A 12414-nucleotide genomic window follows, 5' to 3' on the forward strand; every position below is an offset into this window, starting at 1 on the left:
TCCTTGCCCCATGTCCCCCACTCCCTTTAGCTCTTTCTATTACCCATTTTTCATGCCAGAAAGCCTATCCTGAGTATGAATTAAAAGCCCCTTGTCTCAGTGCTCTGTACTTATTTATGTTAAAATACTTATCACTCAACATTGTAATGACCCATGAACTTCTCTCTCCCTCTCCACTCCCTTTTTCCCAAAAGTAACAAAAATCTAAAAGGAAGAAAAAACATCTCTTTTTCCTTTTATCCCTCTGCTCTGCATCAGGCTAGGTACACAGTTCGACAAGAGCCTGACATGTGAGGGGGATGAATGATGGAAAGTCTCCAATCGAGGACCTTTGCTACCTTGAACTGCAGCATCAAGAACTACACCTTAACCCATCCACAGAGACTCTGATCTTTCCACAGATTTGATTTGCAGAAACATGAAACAACAAAGTTAGAAGGCACCTTAAGAGAAGCTCTTTTCCCTCTGGTTTGTAAATGAATTCTAAATACCTCCACTTTACATCAACAGGGCAATCCCACTCTGACCAGCTTCATTTGAAGAAATGGCCCATGATTTTTTAACAAATAAAATTGTTAAGCTACCGTCCATCTGATCAAGCCCTCATTTTACAGAATGGACCTCCAAGGCCCAGAGAGAAGGGAGGAACAGGTTCAGTGTTGCATCTTGCAGCTATATCTCATTCCTACATTTACCAGGTGTAAAATCTTGACCAACTGACTTCACCTCTTTAAACCCCTTTATTTATCTGTAAAATGGGGGAAGAGTGAACCTATCTCATAAGGGGTTGTTGAGAGTTTCAGTTGGGTAAGTTAAGCCATGTCAAGAGTATAGACATTCAATGAATGTCGATGATGATGATGATGATGATGATGATGGTGATGGGTGTTGTTGTTATGCCCTATTATTCTCTCTCCATCCAGTACTCTTTCTCTACACAGCTAGCTCTGAAACATAATATAATATGCCAGTGACCCAGCCAGAGTTTGAAGAAATGAAACACAAACCACCCAGCAGCCTCGTTCTTCAGCTACAGTTACCCCATTAACAGCAGAACAGTCTCAACAATCTGGATCTTCATCTCCTGGCAGCCAAGCCTCAGACAAGGGGCTCTTAAGATACCAAATTTCTCTAGAAGGAAAGATTAGGAGGAAGTTCTCACAGCCCAGTATTGAGGAACTGAGCTCCCTTTTCTCAGCTTGGTTTTTCCTCCCTGCCTAGTGTCTTTCTCCTGAAGCTGACTTGTTGTGGAAGCTCTCATTCTGTAATGAGGGGCTGCAGTGGCATGAGAAGCCTCCAGTTTCCCCTGCCCACCTGGAGAAAAAGGTGAGGCTGGGTTGGTTGCAAAGAGCCTGAAAACTGCCTTGGTACAAGGCCTTACTCTCCCCAGCTTCTAGGAGTGTTGCCAGATGAATGCTTTCCACTCCCAGCCCTCAACTGAAAAGATCCCCCCTCACTCAATATTACATCTTCCTCCAAGGACAGCCCACATCCAAAGATTGGTGTGGCAAGAGAATTAAGGCATGTCACCCTGTCCCCAACAGAAGGTTCATCCCATTTTCAGAACCCCCATGGGGTCGGTTGAACCTTTCCTGAGACTGCATCACAGCTCAACTTCTCTTTCCACCCAATCCTGATTCTTTTCCTTCCCTTCTAGCTCCAATATATGCCCAGTACATTAATCCTCACCCAAGAACCTGGTCCCTAGGGAGTCTGCAACTGCCAAGTCAGACAAAGTGAAAGGGGCCAATGTGAGCCCCTTGTCTGAAGCTTGGCTGCCCAGAGATGGAGAAAATCCAGAATGAGATAGTTCTGCTGTTAATGGGGTAACTGTAGTTGAAGTACGAGGCTGCTGGGTGGTTTGCATCCCATTTCCTCAAAGTCTGGTTTAATAGGTGTCATTTGGCCAGGTTAGCGAGACCCAGGCTTGAAACCCATTTTTCTGCCCAAGACTTAGCCCCTCTACTAGAACAACAGGTGCACCTAGACCAGCTGTGTCCAGGTCTACCAAAGTAGTATCCACATCACAGCAGCACATGGGGTGACTGCAGGTGGCAACAGACAGGCATTTTTAAAATTTGTTTCCAGGTGCATCCAAAAAAATCTACAACTAGAATGTTCAAATCCCCAAGGTAACAGATTTTTTAGCTTTGGATGAGTCTACAGATGTAAGACAATGTACAAACTGAGTGTGTAATAGATTTGGTGGTTTGCTGGTAGGAAGAATCTGGAAATGCCAGGAAAACTCTGCTCTCATTTTGCAGATGGAGAAATAGGAGTATAGGGTGGGGAAGACATGACCCAAGGTCATCTGTCAAGTTAGAGGCAAAACTGGGTCTAACAACCAGCTCTACTAACTGCGGTTTGGGGTTGGTCTCCCCTGCCCTGACCTGCGTGTGACAAATCTTGCTGACTGAGGAACCAGGTATCCTAGGAGGCATTGGATAGCCATGGAAGTACCTGAGATGCAGGAATTACTGTCCAAAAAGTACAAACCTTAGCTCAGTGGTATCTGCCATCCACAGACTAATCTTCCCACAGATCCAGTGTTTGGCCCAGGTCTCCTTGACCTTCCTCCCCAAGCCCATGCAAGAAAAGTTAATAGGTTCACGCCTGTAATCCCAGCGCTTTGGGAGGCTGAGACAGGCAGATCATCTGAGGTCAAGAGTTCAAGACCAGCCTGGCCAACATGGCAAAACCCCGTCTCTACTAAAAATACAAAAATTAGCTGGGTGTGGTGGTGCTCATCTGTAGTCCCAGCTATTCGGGAGGCAGGAAGATTGCTTGAAGGTTGGAGTGAGCCGAGATCGTGCCACTGCACTCCAGCCTGGGTGACAGAGAGACACTGTTCAAAAACAAACAAACAAACAAACAAAAACCCACAACAACAACAAAAAATGAAACAAAAAAACACTGCCTGGGTTCTGGGTTCAAATCCATATTTCACCACTTCACTAGCTGAGTGACTTGGGCAAGTCACATTTACTCTGAACCTCTCTTTTTCTCATCTAAAATGGACATAAATGCCTACTTCATCAGGTTTTTGGTGAGATTTCAATGAAATAAAATATAAAACTCCCATAGCACAAAGTCTGGTACATTGTTGGCACTCAGTAATTGTGAGCTGTTCAAGATAGATGTGTATGAGGGATTTTCTCTTCCTAAGGGAGAATGTTTCAGTTAGCTATTGCTGTGTAACAAACCAACTCAAAACTTCAAGGTTCAAAACAAAAATGATTTATCATTTTTCACAATCATATGGGTCAAGAATAGCTGGGTGGTTCTTTTGCCCCAGTTTGGGGGCATTGTTTGGGTTCACTTACTGCATTTGACTATTTGCTGGGCTGAACTGGAAAGTCCACATAGGCTTCCTCAGATGCAGGGAAGCTCAGTATTTATCCATGTGGTCTTTTGTTCTGTGTGGGACGTTTCATTATTCAGTAGTAATGTGAGCTTCTTTACAACCTGATGGCAGGCTTCCAGAGTGAAGGTTGCAATCACCAGGCCTTTTAGAGACTAGGCCAAGAACTGGCATATCATAACTTCTGCTATAGTCTATTGGTCAAGGAAGTCACAAGTCCAGCTAGATTCAGAGTGAGGAGAAATAGATTCTACCTATCTTTGGGTGAAGCAGTAAATGTGATCCAGAGCTTTCCTGATTATCCAAGTGGTCCAAACCACTGCATCATGCACCCAGACTCCTTTTATATCATGCTCCCCACATCTCCCAGAGTCCTGTGAATTCTATTGTCATGGCATACATCCTCCAAACTCTACTTCTTCTTAGCTACTGTCTTTCCCTCCCTTATCTTTGCCTGGCTAACTTGTCCTCATCATCCTTTGGTCCTAATCCAATCATCACTGCCTCATGGAAGCCTTATATTATCCCCCAGATTGGTGTGATACCCATTATTTACTTCTCTAGCATCCTGTACCTTTTATTCTTAATACTCATCACCCCTGTAAATAATTATAAATTCATTGTCTATTGCCATCTGAATATGGTCCCATGAGAGCAGGTCCCGAGAACTTTGTTCATCACCTCATCTACAGCTCCTGGTTCAGTGCCTGGTACCTAGTAAGCACTCAGGAACTAGCCATGGATGTCTTGAGCAGAAGTCTTGATGTTTGTACTCCAGACTCACATTGGCCCCTTTCACCTTGTCTGACCTTGAGGCTGCAGATTCTCTAGGAAACATTCTGGGATAAAGATTAATGTGCAGAACATACATTGGAGCTAGAAGGGAAAGAAAAAAATTCAGGATTGGGTGGAAGGAGAAGTTGAGCTGTGATGCAGTCTCAGCAAAGGCCTCAACCGACCCCATGGGGGTTCTTGAAACGTGTGACCCTTCAGCTGGGGACACGGTGATATGCCTTAATTCTCTTGCCACATCAATCTTTGGATGTGGGCTGTCCTTGGAGGAAGATGTAATATTGAGTGAGAGGGATCTTTCCAGCTGAAGTCAATACCTAGAGAGGGCTGGGAGCTAAAAGCATTCAGCTGGCAACACCCCTAGAAGCTGGGGAGAATAAGTCCTTCAATCCTGAAATGGATCTGGGTAGCACATCATGCAATTATGACACTTAAGGTTAACCTTTCAGTGCCATCTTTTTTAAGTCGATCAAATGGAGACTTAAAAAGTCTCAAACCCCAAAGAAGGATCTCCAGTAAATCATGGATCTGGAAGTATTTGGAAAAGGAGGATGAGAAGAAGTAAGAACTCTGCCAATATCACAAGTTATCAAGAAGAGGGAGACTCTCTGGTTCCTGACCAAAGCTTGTCAATAGTAAAACGCACTGGACTCAAACACATCCACAGACTATTCCAAGAGAAAGGCCTCAGGTAAGTTCTCAATACCACTATCACCCAGTTCATCCCCTTGGAGAATGACTTGGGTGATGCCCTAGCCAACCTTGAAGCCATCTTCTATGGACCTTAAGAACATTCTCTTGTCTGCAGTGATTTCCTAAGGAGAAATTCCAACATGGAATTCTTTGACCACTGCATCCATGTTTACATGAACAGGCACTGTCTGGCCAGGGAGTGGTGACTTCTGCTCCAAACAAGAACACAAGGTCCTAGGGACGTGAGGAAAAGAATTCAGGTTGTGCAGAGGTTTACGTTGACGGAAAAGCTCCCCCCGCAGGCCGTGTGGCCTCAGCAGTTCCTCCAGGTTCTTCACTGTCTGGAAAACCACAGCAGAGGAACTCAGACATATGATTTCAGACCTGCAAATTTTTGCCACCACTTCTGCTCCCAAGTAGAGGATGTAACCAGGAAACTCTTTTATTTGCATATGTGTGTGGCATGCATCAGATCCTTTAAGGAGCCAAAACACAGGAGTGACATCATTCCCAGTAACCAAAATGCCAGTAACTGTTGGCATGGATGCAAGGACTACTCCCTGGGTTGTCTATCCTAGCAGCAGGAAGAGCAAACAATTCAGATTATAGGGCAGAGCCCGGGCAGCAGAGACCAGTAATAGGAGGGAGAAAGAACCTCAGATGGCCTGAGAAGATGGCAGAATTCCCAAGCTAAGACTCTCAAGCATATTAGATTTTATTGATCACTTACTATGTATTAGACACTGGACAAGGCACTTTAAGCATTTCACCTGGTTTGCTCCTCAAGGTCACCTTGTTCCCATTTTACCGAGGAGAAAGCTGAGGCTCAGAGAGGGGAAGTGACTTCCCCAGTGGTTAATTGATTTCAAATGAATGTAAATCCAAGTTTCCAAAGCATAGGCTCTTAACCATTGGTTGCATTGTATAGCCCGGCCAATTTGCTTCACCTGAAGGAGTGTTAAAGTGAATTCAGCCCAGTCTTACATCTGACTGAGTGGCTGGGTTAAATAATCATAAAATTATGCCGTGGACAATGCAATGCAGTTCTAGAAGTTTCCTGCTCTTTCTGAACTTCCTTTCTTCTATCTCTTACTGTGTCCCTGTTTCTTCTCTCCTTTCTTTCTCTCTCCATTTATTGAGCTCTGATGTTATGTCAAACAGTGCAGATATACAGAAACTTGTACCATTAGTTCTGTCCTCTGTGTGTCTTCTGGGAGACTCAATCTCCTGGGGAAACCAGATATAAAAGCCAATTATTTCAATGCAGTGGCATGTGGGATGGTGCAGAGATTCAAAGAGAGGTCCCCAGGAACACAGAGAGGTGACTTAGATGCCTGGAAAGGCTTTATAAGGAGAGGCCATTGGAACTTAGACTTGATGGGTAAACAGGGAGCCCCCTGGGTAAAGAAAAGGGAGAAAGATAAAGCTGGAGGAAGTCACCGGGTACAAGACTATGGAAAAGGAATGAGTTTGGCAGACTGGGGAGACCCTGGGATTGGGTGGAGGCCCAGGAGAGTGGAGGATAGCCAGGCTCCAGAGAAAACCCATGTGGTTTATGACAGGCCTTAAATGCCATGTTAAGGTGGCCAGACTTGACCACACAGGCACTGGGGAGCCCCACCAGATATTTAAGTGGGGTGAAGACAAGATGGGTGTTGTATTTTAGAAAGATCATGAGGCAGGTGTGTGCAAGATGGACAGAGGATAGAAAAGAGTGCTGGAGAAACTGAGGATGGGAATCAACCAGAGATTGTTCAAATCATTGCAGCCGAGTGGATGAGGGTCTTCTGGTCACCACTTCTTCTGGGGTGTCTGATGCCCCTGACAAACTCTTTATCCCACTGCCTCAGGGATGCCATGTTTTACCCTCTGCAAGCATCTGTCTCTGTATGGGACAATACAGAGAAGGCAATGCCCAACTGAAAAAGAGCAATCAAATGGTGGACTTTCAGGCTGACCAGACTAAAAAGAGATATTTCAAAGGTCTTTTCACACTTCCAGAGTCCACCACTTATTCTAACTTGACTATTGCCAGACTTATGTCTTCATATTTCATTTTATTTCCATAAAGCCTTCATCTGAATACAACAGACTTTGGGCTGAGATTGGGGCCTGCCTCTAATCCTACTGAAGAGACCCAAGGCTGTTTTTCCCCCAACATCCTAGAGCAGAGAAGAAAGGGTCTGGCAATGGCTCCTCTCTCCCAGCCTGAAATAAAAGACAATTTGGCTGGTGTTTTTAGCTCTCAATATCTCCAGCCACCCTCTCCAGCAAAACCCCAGTCTCCATTAATACTATTACTTGAGATGACATTTCCTCTGACTGTCGTCGTCTCTTTTTTTTCCTCCTCCTTAATTCCCTAATTTGTCCTAATATGCCCATTGCCTGTGTATCAAGTCATCCGTGAAGCCGTCCCATTTCCAGGTTTCTTCCTCCCCATCAGCCGAGTCTCTGTCTCCCACAGAAATTAGAGGGAGGCGGCTGCAAGCCCGCAAGGGCAGGAAATAGAATTAGAGGACGTATTAATTGGGACATCAAGTCGGATTTCGTTCCAGGCACTTCCTTCCGTTAACCACTTTGAAGCTTCCCCTCTGTGGCTCTGTTTCTCATTAGAGGGAGCTCTTAATGGTGAGTGGTGTTTACGCATGGTGCAAATATGTCATGCCCTAGCCTTCGGACTGGCAGGCCCAGCTGATTGGTGAGGGCAAGGGGAGGAAAAGGCCAGCCAATGGGGTCAGGGTGGCAAAGGTGGAGGTGGTGCCTGAGAAAGGACATGGGGGAGAAAAGAAACCACAGAGGTGTGTGTTTTAGGCGGATGAGAGGGATTCCACGAGGGTCCCATTATGTTAAACTTCCCCTTCCCTGCAGTTTCCAGGCTCTGCAAATGTATTCATAAAACAAGCTCCTTTCTTCTTGTTGTTATAATGGTGCTTTTCCCAGCCAGTCATGAGTTTTCTGGCTGCTGGGTTTCACAGATGCCTTGGCCAACACCTTGCAAACTGGCTGAGGTGCCCTGTCTGACACAGAGAAAGGTGCCAGGACACCTTGTCCCTCCTAACTCTCAGTCTTGTCAGCATTTCCATTTAGCGACACTCACTGCCCTCCTTGGCTCTCTACCTGACCCAGCCGCCCCATCCACCCCACATCTTTGAGGTCCTGTGTTTGCAAAGGCTTGCACCTTTGTGGGATCCCCACTCAGAGGCGTCTGTGCCAACACTAATTCACGGCTGTGAGAAGAACCCATTTGCGGAAGAGTATTGGTTTTTCCACCAAGGCAGCCAAAGCCACCAGCCTCCCTTGCTGGGGAAGAGAAGAGAGGAAGAGAAGCAGCATTCGTTTCCCATGATCTATAGTGGTCGCCCCACAAAACAAACACTTCCAGGACACTCTAATCAGGTTTTACTGAAGCTCAACTGTGGGTGTGTTTTGTCCTAATCCCCGAGACAAGGAACCCCAGAAAGGAAACTCCTGTTGCTCTGAGGTGGAGGTCAGGCCCTTCTGCCGCCCCTTCGGCTCTGACAGCCAATGCAAACACCACAGCCGGGCCCTGGACACCCTTCAGTCCTCTTGAGCAACCAGAAGCCAAGAAAAAGCAACAGAAGTCCATGTGAAAAGTGGAGAAGACAAACCTCAGCCCTGAGTGGCAACCAAATCAAACAGCAGCGCCTCGTCAGCCAGTTCACAGACGTGAGGACAAAGGGATTTCAGTTTTTCTTTCTCCTCCCCCCTTCAGCTTCCTTCTCCTCCTCCTTGTTTTTTTATAATTAAAAAGGAAAATGAAAAAAATACTCATTACAACCTAGGACCTTAAGAAGTAGGAAGGGAATGGGAAATATTAGGAAGGCTGCTTGAGAGATCCAGTCTTTGTGTTTGCATGGACAAAGACCATAAAGGCTACAATGTCTCATCTCTGGGCACGTACTTTAAGAGTGTTTGGGGGTCGGGTGAGTGGTTCACGCCTATAATACCAGCACTTTGGAGGCTGAGATGGGTGGATCACTTGAGGCTGGGAGTTAAGAGACCAGCCTGGCCAACACGGTAAACCCTGTCTCTGCTAAAACTACAAAAATTATCGGGGTGTGGTGGCACATGCCTGTAAACCCAGCTGCTTGGGTGGCTGAAGCAGGAGAATCACTTGAACCTGGGAGGCAGAGGTTGCAGTGAACTGAGAATGTGCCACTGTACTCCAGCCTGGGCAACAGAGTGAGACGCTGACTCAAAAAAAAAAAAAAGTGTTTGTAATGGCATAAATCAATGTATACTAACTTCAGGGAAAATGTCGAAGAAATTATAAAGATTTGGGGTTATATCTGGGAACTAGAAGAATCTCAGGTATGCAGACATTTCTCTTTCTCTATTTCTCTCTCTCTCTCTCTCCCCAACTCCCCCCCCCTTTTTTTTTTTTCTGAGACGGAATCTCACTCTGTCACCCAGGTTGGAGTGCAGTGGTGCGATCTTGGTTCACTGCAACCTCCACCTACCAGGTTCAAGCAGTTCTCCTGCCTCAGCCTCCTGAATAGTTGGAACTACAGGCATGCACCACCACACCTAGCTAATTTTTGTATTTTTAGTAGAGACGAGGTTTCACCATGTTTACCAGGCTGGTCTTGAACTCCTGACCTCAGGTGATTCACCCGCCTCAGCCTCCCAAAGTGCTGGGATTACAGTCATGAGCCACCAGGTGTGGCCCATTTCTCTTTCCTGAATCAATCTTTCTCTCTCTCTCTCCATCCCTCCCTCCTTGTCTCTTTCTCTCTCCCTCTCTTCTATTCTTCTTCCTCATGGCAGACCATCTTTTCCTTCTTCCTTATCTCATTGGCAAGCAAAAGATGGTTTCCTGTAGTAGTCACATAAGCTTATTACTGTCCCTGCAACACCGAATCTTCATCTAAGCTTCAGTTCTGTCTTCTTGGGAAAGATATTTTTTATTTGTTCCCTGGGCCTAGATGCCATTTCTGGTCAGACAATTGTGGCCGGAAGAAATGAGTCACCTTGGACAAAGGACAGGTGCAGAGAAACTGCCCCTGCGAATTGTGGGAAGAAAAGCAAGGGCACCATTATCTGCTGACAGACACCCTGCAATTCTCTAACACATTCCAGTCTCATTGACTTCATGTTTCTTTCATCCTGGGAACTACTTTCATTCATGTATTTTATCTGTTAACTTCTTTATTCATCAAATATTTGTTGAATATCTGTCACCCTTTGGTCTTATTTATCTTTTTCCATTTACATAATAACTATTCATTTAATAAATATGCCTATCGTGTGCTTGAGATTATTATAATATACTAATATACAAGATACACTAGCAAGTATCTAGTTATATGTAACTTTCCTCTAGCAAAGCAATTCTAATCATTGCATTAAAAAAAGAAATTTACTTTTATGAGCAGTTCTCAAACTACAAAGCAACTTTTGCACTCTCTCAATCCAAAATTACTTGGCCAGGGAAAAAGAAACACTTTTTCTGTTTAATCTGCCTCCTCACAAAAGCCCAACTGGAATATTTCTGTGCTGTAAACTGACAGGGTCAGCAGCGTGGTGAGTGGAAGAGTCCCTCCTACTCTGGAGTTGAAGAATGTTAGATCAAGTCTATTCATCAGACTAATGACAAAACCATTAGCCAACAAGAAGACAGACACATCTCTGCCAGACGCTTGAGACTTGGAGCAACTAATAAGCAGAATCCCCAGGGAAATGAATTAGGGGTCAAAGTAGAATCATTTCATAGCCTCTTCTCGTGGGAGGGAAAAATGGGTGTGATGTGCTTGTCTCTTTGTTTTTTAAATATCTCAACGATCCAACCTGTAAAATGCCAGTGGAATGACATATCTAGCACACGTTCCTCAAACACGAATGATCTAGAATCCTGGTGTATTTCTACCCTGACAGACCTGCTGATGCAGAAAGACAGATTGACACCTTTTTCTTCTGCAAACAAGAGGAGTGAGAAGACAGATCTTCCAGAATGCTATGACTACCCTGGGGTCCCCAGGCGGCAATTCATCCAGCATACGTTTGTGGGGGCACCTACTGCATGCCAGGCACCTTTCTAGGCACACGCTGCTAGAACCAAGGAACTACAGAATTAGGACTTGGCCATTTGTGTTTGGTCGCAGAGTCCATAAGTCCTCCTTGCAACAAAACATCCAGAGGAAACTGACAGAGGAGTCAAATTCATCCCCAAACTGTGCACATTAAAGGGGGAAAAGAATTCCACAGAACGATGAGATTTTCAGCTGAGCTGTAGGAAAACAGACTTCCTCTCTTCCTCTCTAAAAGGCTTATTTTTTTTCCATAAACCTAAAGCCATGGCACAGGGACAGCAAGACTCAGCCAGGATGGCAGCAGACTCATTGGTTGCTGCCCCTTTGAGGAACTTTTCTACTTTAACTCTTCCCTGCCTCTGCCATACAGTGTCAAAACGCTCTTCTCTTTTTCAGGACTCTGTAGACAAACAAGAGAGGTGTTGTAAGCTCCCCCAACTCTGGAGACCTTAAAGTAGGAGGAAACAAGCACCAGCAGGGCAAGGAAAAGGAAGAATAATAGCAGTCACTGTGGCTACCTGGATATCCATTGAAAACCCTAGTCGTGGTTGTGATTTTTTTGCTTAATATCCAACTTCACTCAGTGCAAAGTCCAAGAGAGCAGAAACTGTATTTGGCTTGCTCAATGGATGTGTTCTCAGAGCTCAGCCCAGCCACTGCCACACGGTAGATGCTCCGTAACTGTTGGTGCGATAAATGGGTCTATCTACATTTGCCTGATATAATTCTCCCAGCAAGATTGGGTATTAATGTCCTCATTTTCCTAGTGACAAAACAAACTGACTGCTCTCATCTAGTAGGTATTAATACCCTCATCTTATAGGTCAGGAGAGCAAGGCTAGGAGAAGTGAAATAACTTGCAGGGGACAGATGACTAAGAAGGTAAATGCAAGAGTTTGTTGATGAGCACTGCTCTATTTTTAGTGCCTAGGACAGTGCCTGCCACCTAGAAAGAGCTCGCCAAATAATGTTGAATGAATATAAGTACAGAGCTGGGGCTCCAGCCATGGGTTGTTCCACTACCCCACACAGCCTTTCCTTGGATGGCATTTCTCTACTAGTACCCCCTTCTACTTGTCCTCTGCCACGACCTACACAGAATACAAAGGTCTTTACACTCCCTGAAGCAGATGAATCAGCTAAATATTCAAACTTTGGAATCAGATAGACATGAATTCAAGTCTCTACCACCGGGTGACCTTGGGCACGCTCATGTAACTTCTCAGAATCTGAATCTCGACATACGATGCTTCCAAGAGGGAGCCCAATTATGACTGGGAGGTGAGGCTGCGTGTGACTTTGGGTATTCCTTATGTTGCAATAAAAAGAGAGGTTTATGGTGCTAGCAGGCTGGGACTGGTGACCCTCTCTATCAAAGGAAAGCAGAAATTCTGATTTACAACACGAGCTGGAGGAGTATGAATGGAACTAAGGGGATTCCCTGGGTGTCTTCCAGCCCCATGCAGCTACATACAGTCGTCAAAGTGAATGGAAAATTATGTCAAGTCTTTCCATTTA

This window comes from Macaca nemestrina, chromosome 10 (genome assembly GCF_043159975.1).
Source record: "Macaca nemestrina isolate mMacNem1 chromosome 10, mMacNem.hap1, whole genome shotgun sequence".
In the NCBI taxonomy this organism is placed as follows: Eukaryota; Metazoa; Chordata; class Mammalia; order Primates; family Cercopithecidae; genus Macaca; species Macaca nemestrina.